This window comes from Fistularia commersonii, chromosome 20 (assembly GCF_037954325.1).
Source record: "Fistularia commersonii isolate RoL2024-O1a breed Wild chromosome 20, RoL_Fcom_v1.0, whole genome shotgun sequence".
Classification (NCBI taxonomy): domain Eukaryota; kingdom Metazoa; phylum Chordata; class Actinopteri; order Syngnathiformes; family Fistulariidae; genus Fistularia; species Fistularia commersonii.
The window spans coordinates 14,979,773-14,992,500 of NC_141303.1; the positions used below are offsets into that span (position 1 = coordinate 14,979,773).

At 43.2% G+C, this 12,728-nt stretch overlaps 1 protein-coding gene across 1 annotated transcript in view; it reads right to left on the reverse strand.

Moving 5' to 3' along the window:
* Positions 1–12,176, reverse strand: part of ncoa1 (nuclear receptor coactivator 1) — a 55,113-nt gene extending 42,937 nt beyond the window's left edge. The window contains exon 1 of the mRNA XM_086167377.1: positions 11,545–12,176. The gene's annotated coding sequence lies outside the window, so the exon portion shown is untranslated. The remainder of the gene's footprint in view (positions 1–11,544) is intronic.
* Positions 12,177–12,728: the final 552 nt, after the last annotated feature.

Below are 12,728 nucleotides of genomic sequence, written 5' to 3' on the forward strand. Positions count from 1 at the left end.
TGCAGTTGCTTCCCCTTCCCAAATGAGATTTGATCGTAAAGCAGGCAGTACCTGACCCATAAAGATGATACAGCGGAGTTTTGGCTGGAGTAACCAGGGTCTCAGCAGGTCTTAAGTCAGAAATTGGTCTTTTTATGTGGGGTTTTCCTCATAGAAACAACCTTTCCTAGAATTGAACGTGCACCTAAGAGAAAAAAAAATGAAGCTGTCAATGAACCCAACCACTGGACCATTGGATGGATGCAAAAGTTTTACTTAAATCATGCTCTTTTGTCTTTTTGAGTTCGCCATAACTATAATACATATTAACCATGTATCCTTCCACCACCTGCAACCCCCTGGTTTAAAGAGAAATGTTATTTTTCATCGCATGACAAAGGCGAACCCCCAAGATTCAAATGCAACCCATCCTTAACAAATGATTGCGCATGACAATCCTACGGTGGGCTGCAGTGCGCGCACCCTGCACTTTAGACTGAGAAATTCCTGTTTAGGAACAAATGATACCAATCAGTGAACCACTGATGTTTGCAGAAACCGCCCAACCCAAATGTTTACCGGTGAAACACAACACTTCTGTCGCCTCTGGCACAATACAAGAAATTCACCTTGAGGTTATGGTGAATCATTGGCAATCATTTTCAGATATATATACATATATGAAGAAAGTGACAGGTGAAAGTGGAGCAGTGGACTGGTGGTGTCAGCCAGAGCATGAAGGAGCATTGCAGAAAGGTCTAACACATCCGACAATGAGCCTATAGTTCCATATGACAAATGGCACAAACATAAAATAAAATGTAATTGTCCAGAGGAGGAGGTGCCGAATGGGACTTCAGTGAAGCCTTTCACTTCTTCATGGATTTCACAATTAAAGAAATAGCAGAAAACACAAAGTGAAAGCCACCTCAATGCCAAATTACAGCACTCTCTCCCACCGCCTCCCAGTTTGAAACGCCGGCCAGCACTCCTCTTCTTTCTTTTGGTCTGGCCTTGAAGTTTTTGGCTGTTAAGGCTGAACTCACAACATGACCACGTGTTGCTCTGTTTTCTCACTCGCTCTATCACTTTCTTCCTGTACGCCGCCTCTGTTCCTGCTTTTACCTTTCCCCCCTCTTTATTTCCTTCCAGTGCTCACAAACACAGCCCTGGGAGGAACACACACAGTCTGCTGCACAAGCTTTTTTTTTCTTTTTTCTGCGCAAAAATGTAGGCCATTGCTGACAGCGGGAAGGCTGTGAGGAGTTGAAGCGGCGACGCTCTTCTTCGCCTTCTTTCCTGTATTGGGCTCACTCACAGCGGCTGAAGATGCATGTTTGTGTGTGTGCTTTGGAGAGAGAGAGAGAGAGAGAGAGAGAGAGGAGGGAAAAACCATAACATACAGCAGCCTCTGCTGCGCGTTATACAAAAGCAGATCGGTTTCAGGTTTTGCAGAAACGAGAGCTTCTGCACGTCACAGTGCATATTATCATCAATGACCTCAGCCTTCTGAAAACGTTTAGTTTACGGTGTTTTGTGGATGTGCACATATGCAGGATCACCATGGGCCCAACTCCTGCACCAGTCCTTGAAACTAGACCAGATATTTACACCATTCAGCCTGAAGCCTTACATAAAAACAACACCAGTTGCAATTTTGGTTCCTTTTTAAACATTTAAATTGTAAACAAAAGTATATATGTTTGCATCCTGCAACCTTCTGGGTAGGAGTTTCCTTTTCTTATGTCTCTGATATAAGGTATGATAATGTTGTGCTGCTGTTTTAAGGCTAAGCACTTCTTGGTGAACGTGATACTGTTGACAATTGTCTCCAATAAAATATGAACTACATGCTGATGGATCCAAAATTTTGGAGGGCGATGCTGCCGGCGATATATACTTCCGACTTCTAATGTGAACGTTCAAACTCGACATTCAGTGATTTCATCAATGATCTGAAGTGTATCACACGTACACCATGAAGCTCTGCATTTCAACTTGACGTCTCTTTGCCTGGCCGTCAGCTGGAGCGCGATGAAGTTTTAGACATTCATGTAGTACATGAATGTAGTACTCACCATGCAAGTACATGACACGTATCTTTGCCAACACACATTTATTGGACGCCGGGTAGAAACCAACCGAGATTTAACAGTCGGCTGAAATGCGAGTGCTCTAATTTTGCTGTTTGTTTTAAAAACATAAAAAAAAGGAAATAATAGTATTGTGGACTGAGTTTTTTTTCATGTCTCCAAAGCTAACTATCATTTAAAAACAGAAGTTGTAGTTTTCAAATTACACTACGACCTTTCCTGCTGATTAAATTTTCTCATTTCTCTGGGTGTTCTGACTGTCCGTCATAGAACAAAAAAAGAATAATCTCGCAGTAACAAGGTTAAACAACGATGCTCTGGAAGGTAACTGCAATCCTTTCATTCAGCCATCAGTCAGGGCAGAACCACTTGCCACCTGCAGTGTAATGAATGGCTGGGAATTGATCCTTATCTAAATGGTAACCCGACACTGCCGCAGCAGTGATTAACTGCCAGGAGGTCCAGGGGAGCTTCAAGGAGCCAGAAGCCAGTGGACCCCAAGAATCTGACATTGTTGTGACAAGGACATAAAAAAGGTTGGACAAGGACGGCTCTGGTTTTTTGTCTTATTTGTAAACAGATCTGTGTTAGTTCAACTGGGGTCGCGCGTCAAAACCAGCTGAGGAAAACCAGATGGAAAAATCAGTGTTGCATTTGTTTATATATTTTATTTATAATGTCTTAACTTAAGTATTGCCTGGTTGACTTATGATTTCAGGCCGGATTTTAACTCGCTGGCACCTTTCGAACGTGACAACAAAGGCGTAACATATGCAATTTTCTGGGTGGACACGGATTTCTTTTTAACCTCTGATTCAGATTTATTTGGTCCAAGCCTTCTCTCTTTACAAGAGATATAGCCTATTTGGCAGCATTATCAAACAAATTGTGTGATTTTTCTTCAGTGCAGAAATGTCAGAGGATCTCCAAGTCTCACTAAGACGAGTTCAAGGGTACAAATGAGATCCAGCTGAACATTTTCACATGAATGTCTCATGCCATCTAAAATACTGCAAATGGGAGCAACAGATAAATAAAGCAAGCACCAAATGTAATTTTTTGCATTAAATATGGCCTCATATGATGATAAAAATCGCCAGGCATTAAACCTTCAACAACGGAAATTGGAAACCTGAGCTGAAGTAACGGATGAAATACAGAATACCAAATGTGGCAGTGAAGATACTCAGTCACCCAGGTCATGGTATTAGTTGATGTATCTTATCCTGGAGGTTTAGTTCTGAACTGAACAAGGAAGGTCCTCAAGAACATGAGCCCCGCTAATATTAATCAGAGAATCAAAGTTTTGTCCGCTGACAAAGTTTCGGCCGCTTTACAATGTGCTGCAAGTTTGTCTTCAGCCAATCACCAAAAAGGACATTTCAAAGACTCATGGAAAGTGTGGGGGAATATTCTAGTCTGCTTATTGTTGTTCATTCACAGTCTGTAGGTAAACGGTCGGTAAATGAACGAAAGGAGCTGGAACCGAACAAAAAAATCCAGATTGGCAGTGATGGGGAAGGTAGATGAAACTATGCACAGAGCACTTTGCCACATGTTTCAAAGCAAATTAAGGAATCATTTTTCAAAAGGCCCGTCAACAACGGGAGGTGACAACATCCACCATGCACGGCAGCCCGCTGACAAGCCTTCCTTCGGGACTCTGTCTTTACTTGCATGAAACATAAATAGCGAAACAGCCAGGTAAAACCCATTACCGCAGCGTGAAATGTTTCAAGGAACGTGAAGCTGTTTGCTGTGTATCCACTGATTCTGACGCTCTTAGACACAAGAATGGAAGTGACATCGGTATGCAGTAAATATCCATCTAATGTTGCACAGTTTGTCATTCTGTCAATCAACCTACGGTTTCGCGGGTCATTTTCCGAGGGCCAGGCATTGTGTGTTTCCTTGAAAATTATTCACAAGCTAGCACAGCCAATTACTAATACGTGTGTCTTCAGCAGGTGGTTCTCGCTTTTAAAAAATGGCGATAGAGGCTTTGTTGATGGTAAATAAGGCTCACAAAGGGAGCGAGGTTTGGACTTGGCCAATGTAAACATACGCAATGGTCTATAAATGTTATGCTGCAATGACTTAAGTAAACTTAGCTCGTTATTCTGGCGTGAATGCAGTGAAGGATGTTTCTTGTGCAATAAGTGCAATGAATAACTAAGATGAATGAATACCAGTAATTGTGATTGAGAGTCAGAATGTCTTGAAAATTCTCAGACTGGATGGTTAATAGCTGAACCTTGCCTGACAAGTATAAATCCCCGTCAGCCAAAGACGGGTAGTGTCAGAGACGGGCCAAAATATGTTTTCTTCCCTTCTAAACTGCAAATCAATCTGGGGCATCTTGAGTCATTGTTTTGCTACATTTCTGGGGTCAAAGGGTCTGTTTTTGCTCTCTTTTTTTTGCTTTTCTTGTAATAGTCATGTTTTACATCACTTGAAAAGCATGTCCATTTTGAAAGTAACACCTGCACGGCATGGCCCTTCTGTGGATCACTGAAAACATGGAGATTCAGCTTTGGTCTTCATCGTGTCAAACACAAAACGAAGAGATAAAGATACTGCACTGACACACTGACACACACACACACACAGTACAAATATATGAATATCAAGATCTTCTGTCTCTGTTATGTGATCTGACACCTCTTCTCTTTGTACTCCCAATGTTTTCTTGCTCACTGAGAGTTCTGCGAAAACCAAGAGATTCAACTGCCAAACTGGCTTGGATGGCAGACACATTGGCCAGTATCCAATCAGATCAGATTTGATTCCCCAATATGAATTTATGATTCAACTCCTGCATATCTGATCTTTGTGATATGGGGGGTGGGGGGGGGTGGGGCACATCTCCAGCAGAAAAGAGTTGACGGTAGCGGGCAAGCAGGCAGGCTGCAATGTGCTAAAATGGCTGCACAACCGCCATCCTGACGCCAAGCTTTGGTAGTAGAGGGGGTGGCGAGGGTATGGCTCTCACTCCCATCAATTTGTCTAAATGTAGCTCAACCTCTGGTAGGATAAACAACCTGCCTGCAGAGCTAATACTGTAGACGCTATTACCATCACTTGCATAGGATTACAGTTTAATGAGAAACATGCAATGGGCTTCTACAATCATCAGGTACGGACAACTCCATCCCTCAACGGCCTCCGCATCCACGACGCCAGGCACAAACTTGGGAGGTGAATATCAAGAGACCAGGTTCAAGCGTAAGAGAGGCATGACTGCTTGCGTTGTTCGTGTCATGTCATAAAAAAGTGCATAGATTTTCAACCAGATCACGAAGCAGTTGTCATTTATAACAGAATTAATCTTTATTTTCCCCCGAAATAAATTGGCTCCAATTTTAATGGAATGACAGGTGATAAAGTGTTGCCAATCAAAATAATGCAGTAAATTGGGTCATTACTATCTATGCTATCTATGTTTATTGCATCCAACATCTGTCTTTGGAGTTTTATTGGGGATCCACACTCAAACCTTTATCTGTTCTTCCAAGTACGTATTGGAGTGTGACTGTAAAAAATAAAAAGCATCTTGGCGCAGCAGGATGACAGAGTCCAGAGACAGAGACAAAAAGTTACAATCCTAAAGCAACGTAGAAAATAATTACATAGGAGCTTTATTTCATTTCAACTTCAGCGGTTTGAACGACAAGCAGAAAATCATACCAGTTCTTATTTATTAATATTAGTTTTGAGTGGAGGCCAAAACATGTCTGGAATGTGATGAAGATCCATTGGTCTTGTTTCTTCCTTTTAAACAACCACAACGTACTACAATGCCGGAGCTCTGTTCATCTCAGGGGTCACATCAGGTCATATTCGAGAGTTGCTGTTCTTTAACTGAACTCCAATTCGTACTCAGCCTTATATTTTCTTTGATATTTCATGGATCAGGTACTCCTTTGTTTCAATAGGGAGGAGGATGAAAACCATTAATATGAATGATTGTGAATATTATGACAATTACCATTAAGACTATTCTGCATACCAACCAGATATGGGCTGACAGTGGGTCAACATCCATTAGAGACGTCAAGAGCTTTTCAAACTGCTGTATTTTTTTTCCAATGTCATTCCTCCAAAACTAAGATGTTGCTTGAAAAGTAACAGAACTTTAGAGAGCAAGCTGTAACCAGGGTTGAAACAGAAGGAAGCTACAAGAGAGACATACTACTATTGCAAGAGCAGCGGGACATCACATGACAAACCCATGTGACCGGCTGTGCTGGGACAAAAAGGCATATTCAACCCTATTGCTTATTAATGAGGCCAGTCTTTAATGCCATTTCATCATCTATACTGGCTTGGTTTGCTGTTTGAAGTCAATGGGCAGAAAGACGTCTAAATATTCATTCCTTCAGCCACAGCCAGGAAGAGAGATGCTATTTCTGGTTATGTAAAATCAATGCTTTCTTCTTTTTCTGTATCTATTGCTCCCCTTGGCATTTAAAATTATCATAGTGATGTTAAGCTGCTGAGTGACACGTGTCGCTGGCTGAATATTAAAGCAGAAATAATTATATCCTATACAGTGTGACCAGGACTTTCATTTTAGTACAATGCCTTTTCAAAAATGCTGGTTTTGTGATGAATCGTGTCACCTGTCAAGATAAGAAAGGGACATTTGAGGTGGAAAAAAAAATCATGAATGACCATGAAGTATATATTTATAAAAAACAACTTGTATAAGTGCAGTACGACAACAGGGTAAAACAAAGGCAGAGAGAAAGAGGCAGAGCAGGTAAATATGTAACAAGAAATAATCCCAAAGTAATGTTTGCATAACAGCCCAAAAATCATTGGCTAAGAATTAAATCAAGCCTTATGAAGGTGTGTTCTGGAAAGTGATTTAAAAACGAGGCCGTGATTCAACTCAGGAAAACAAAAACCCGGCGGGACGCTGGGGATGACGTGGACGTGTGGTTTTGCTTTGGCTGTGTTCCTGCTGCCAGGGTCGTACTAATAGCCCAGCGATGTAAACCGTAACGTAAACCATGGGTTGAGGGCACACAAGAAGATAAGGTTAGAAGAAAGCGGCGTTATCAGGACCAGGCTCTCAGAGTCTGAGTCACTCTGGTCCTGTTTTGCGTATCGTCCTTCTTAGTGGATGGGCTAAATAAGAATTATAAAAAACAAACAAACTGCTTCCTATTAGGAGTGTGGAGTCTGAATGGATTAGACAGCTCAACCATTCCAACACAGAGCACTTGAAATAAATCAACAGACGTATGTCAGATCTTTTGTTTGGTGTGCGTGTGTGTGTGTGTATGTATTGTGAGATTGTACTCGGACAGTTCTTAGCGGCAAGATAATAGCAGAGCAGAGCGATAGCAGAGTCACAAACTTTGTACTGAATAACTGAGGCCCTCCACTGAACTCTATATCCCTCTACAGCGCTTATCTGGGTTTCATCTTAACCTGAAGAGGCCCATCTACAACTGGGAGTCTGCAGCACCAATACTACACACTCTGCGGTCAACAAGCCTGCTTGCGGAAAACAAAGTTGGCAGTAGCCAAGTATGTGGTGAAAGAATGGGTCAAAAAGTGATTATTTATAACAATCAATTGATGATGGGTGGTTCAGGGCATCGATTTGAAATAGAGCCGTTGTGATTTAATAGATCCTAATACTATTTTGAGAAGGAAAAAAAGGCTTGTCTCTAGACAGGTAATCCTCCCTGCATTCCAGTGACTTAACTACACTTAAGTTCAAATATCTTGGGTTGTCTCTGCAGGCGTAGTGCCTTCACATCCACCATGATCCTCAATGTCAGTGGCGAGAGTGGAAAAAAGTAAAAAAAAAAAAAAGCGGCAGCAGGGTAAACACCAAATAACCTGTCAGTCAGAGCAGACGCTCATTAGACCCCTGAGTAGTTTGCTCTTTGTTTTTTTCCTGCATGCAGTCACAGTTTCACTCACTGTGAACAAACACCCCTCTGCAATCATGAGGTCTTTCCCTTCATGGAAGCAATGCCACAGTGGCTCGAAGCTCAGAGACAGCTGTAAAAGATGACTGTGATAAGTAAGCCTTGGCACACTCGTTCCTTACAATGCTTATAAATGAGACGCGCAAAATAAATGGATGTATTTTGAAATATCGCCTCTCTAAAAGCTGGATTGGAGAAAAGATGCAGTTGCAGGCTGAAAAAATAAGATGCAGTTTGCATTTGCTCTTCATGCTGTTCTGAACACTCACTGAGACCTGATCTCTGAACTGAGGTGCGTAGTTGCTGTAAACAAAGTTGCATATCTTCAATAAAAAGGGTTATTTTTTAGATTTTGCATGAATGTGGTTATTTCAATAACATGTTCTACCTTTGTTTTCTCCTTAGAGACGACTGTGAGCTGCACTCAATAATTCAATACTTGCATGGATGTAAGTGGAAAATAAATCTCTTGAATCTTGAGGCCACTGAATTGGAACCAAGGAAACTCAGGGTGGAAACAAATACTGAAGGAATCAGAAAGCAGATAAATATGTCTGTTATCAAATAGATAATGGAGGACTGTAACTCGACACTATGAATAATAACTTGATTTCGTGCTGCTGTAACACACAAACTCAATAATGCAGGCTTTTACGACACAGTCGATACCTGATACAATCCTGCCTGGTGTGACAAACTGGGTAAAAGTGTGAACATTTGGAAGTAATGCTGCATATTTGACAGCATAAAAAAAAATCTGTAGTATTTCTTCGCCAATAAATGTTGTAGTCTCTCTGTAACATATCTGTAAACAGGTTATAATGGAAATCCCCTCTACGGTGGGTCTTCCCAAAAGGATATCGCTGAGACAAATCATAGAAAAACAACACACCTAATGTTATATATTGACAAAAATTGCCCTCAGTTAAATTAGCGGACATCAGGCTACAAAGGTTTCACTTGAAGAAAGACGCACTTTTATGGCATCAGTGAATGCTGCAGCAGCAGCATATGTTGCTTTCTACTCTGCATTGGCACGTCCACGAGGGGGACAGTACGCATGTGATTACACTTTCATTCACAAAGTTTTCATGGCCCTTCCGCCATGTTTCCCTCTTGAAGTCGCCAAGCCTGCCGTTTGTTAAATGGGTCCCTGTCACTCATGGTGAAGACCTATCACATGGATGTCATGCATGACGTGATCCACCGCACTGTCCATGTTTGGGAATGAGACTGGCCCGGAATCCGTCGCACTAATGCAGTGTTCATTTATGGTCGGAAACAGGGAGTCAGAGATGGGAAATGCATCATCTCTTTCCTCTGTGCGTTGTGCAAAACTGAAGATGAGAAACAGGAGCATTTATGATTACTGTATTAGCTTGCTTGTAATATTTTCATTTTTGCAACTACCATTCATCTTGTGCTGCAATTCTGAACTTTTAGTTGAATGTGCTAAAGAAACCATCAGGGTTACACTTCAAACCCGAAACGTGTTTCTCCGGTGCAGATGAGATTTTTTTTTTCAAGCCCAGGGTCTAAAATGTTACAGCATGACCACCAAATAATCTTTATCAGTGACTGTCATGAATACAAGGCTCTACTGAGAAGATGGTAAGGTTACACAAGCAAGTTAATTCCTTCCTTCTTACGCCGACAGTGTACAAAAGCAACAGAAAATACAGTGACACCACTGTTAGCTATACAGTAGTGTATTCGTCAGCAGGGAGCTGCGGATATGACCAGGCCCCTGAAGGGAAAAGGGTTTACTACTCCAACCATCTACTTCATTACAGAGAAAACAGAAACACAAATGGTGGATGACAGGGGGTTAAAAACAAAAGCAAATAGCAACAAACATCCAAGAATGAATTTTAGCAGAAGCTTATGTGGTCGGTGCCACCGGTTTCCTCGGCACCACCGCCAGGTTTAGCTTGTTTTTTCATTTGAAACAATGCCTCCAGGAAACCCCACATCGCATTTCATGGGAAAAGGGGTTTTGTTCATTTGGTGTAAAGCAGTCACACCACCTGACACGGCTGTGGCGTACACATTTATAACATGGGGAGAGGAAAGCAGGACAACATGACGAAACAAAGCGTTCGAGGAGACGATGCGCAGATCGGACATTTTCCTGGGTTTAAATCCTGGCCAGTGAAACTGCAGCGGGGACACCGGAACCGGGGGAGTCGGCGGTCCCTGGTACTCCTGTATGTAAACATTAATGTCCATCCATCAACCCTTTGCATCTCGCACGTCTAACACGTCACTTTTAAGTTAAGGCAACCCATTTATCCTGTTGCAAACGCGTTTGTTCCTTCTACCCTTTGGTGCCTCAACCACACAAAGGTCACATTGCAAAGTAACCCTCATACCAAAATAGCCATTATTACCCAACAACTGCAGCAGCAATGGGTTTGTTTTTTTCCCACAAGTAATAGTGTTTTTAATAATATCTAATTGCGTTATTTTTCTATCAATGTACATTTCAAGTGGGTCATAAGTCTCATCCAAGGCCGTTTGCTGAGGATTAATTGTTTGTCCAAACGTCAATGATCTAACGAGGACATTTTGACGCTCTGCTTTGTTTCACGCAAGAAAATGCACAATGACAAAGCAGGAAGGTTGTCCTGATCATTTTTTTTTAACACTTACATTAAGATGCAATTTTCCAAAACTTTAGATCATCTGAGCTTCATTGAAACAATTCGTTGAGAAGAGAAAAAAAACAACAAAACACACGCGTAAATATATAAATATATATATACACATTAATATCCGTGACTTGTGACAAACTGGTAATGAGTCTACCTGTGAATTTTGAGGAGAGACAGAAAGCCTCTGAATTGCAGTTTAGAGTCAACACTTTGCATCAGAGGTAAACAATATGTAACAATGTAGTATTTCTCTTGTAGGGATTAATTAAAGCTTTCAACATAGTAGCCAGGGCCAGATATGCGGTCAGGACATCTAGTGCACAGTACCTCTAACAGCAGCCTAAAACTGCAGGATTAATCCAGGTGCATGCGATTGATCGATGGAGTGATTCGATTTATTTTCGCAGCATGTCTCAGCAGTGTTGTGCATATCACGTTACCCACATTCGGCCCACAAGAAAGACAGGGATTGAGGGAGAAGTGGAATGGCAGCAAGCAGCCCGAGGCCGCTCGGACCACAACAACTGCCCTCCCCTTTGCAGGTGGCAAACACAGGCGGGCGAGCAATAAGAAGAAGAAGAAGAAGAAGAAGAAGGGTTGAGGGGGTCAAAACAAACACGTCCCTGCGAGCGCGTCACGTTGTTGTGAACGGGTGAACATGGCGGTGTGAGAACACCGTCAGTGTGATGGTTCTATGGAAAACACCGACAATGTTTGCAGGCCCTCCTGAACGCCCACCGCCGCAACGGACACACACTCCGTATGTGCGTGTGTATTTCCTCGGGATGACATCTTGTCATACAATAACGGCGCCTTTACGGGGAGGAGGGCTGAAGGGGGGGGGGGGATAAAAAATAACGACGAACTTACCTGTTTTCTTGGCCCGATCAGGTTGTAAATAAGAGATCCAGCTGAGGGGGGCTGTCACTCTGGATGATTAACCCCCCATGAAGAACCGACGACTCGGGTTGGGCGTCGAAACAAGCCCTCGCTAGCTAACTTAGCTAACCAGCTTAACTTACTCGCCTAGCTAGCGTCTGTCGGACGGCTCCACTTTCCTTTATCCACTGCTACTCCTGGGGATTTGACAAGTTTTGGTGTTTTGTTTGGGTTTTTTGTTTTTAAAGCCGCGGCTGGTAGCGTGTTATATCCGAGTGCGTTGCGTGGATGCGGGTAAAAGTTGTCCGTGGGCCGGCCCGCTTCGCGGCTCTAAACGTCAGCTAATGTTGACAAACAAGCCTGCGTGGAAAAAAAAAATCACACACGACTTGGCTCAAGCTAACGTCAGGCTGCTAGCGCGGTTAGCCTAGCTAGCTAACCAGCTTGCTAGGATCCCAAAATGCTCCCGACATTTAAAAACAAAAAAATATATATTAAAAAAATCCGGTTTTCGCCGCGTCCGACGTGAATCTCCTCGGCGGCAGCGAGGCGTGTGTGCCCCCCTCCTCCGTGCGTGACGGCCGCGGCGGACTCCGGCGTGTTTCAATGAGGACGCACTCGCGTTTGAGAGCTCAACTTGTCGCTTTGGTCTCTGCTCTCCGCCATTTCCAATCTCTCAACACAAACAAACAGGGCTGTTCGGGAGCGCGCGCGCGCGCCCGCCGCGGGGCTGGCGAGAGCGCGCCCGCGTACCCAGGGTTGGGGGGGGGGGCGGAGGCGCGCTCCCGAGGAGGAGACGGCGGCAGCGTTAAGAAGCGGGGCTGCGCCTCCGGGGGCCATCACGGTGAGGGACCCCGACTTCATCCGGAGGGAGAGAGCTCTGCGGGCCGACCGGGTTCACTTTAACGCGCGCGCACACACACACACACACACACACACACACACACAAACACACACAAAACTATTCACCCTCTCATTCACCTGCAGATAGACAGACTGGTCACCCTCTCATTCATTCATCATGGAGACAACCATTCAAACGTCCTGCAGACAGAAAACAATCAATTCCTCCATTCATGTCACACATATAAGCAATATAGACATACCTCTATTCACCCTCTCACGTCATAGACCTCCATCCACCCTCTCACATGTCATGTATAGATGTACATCCA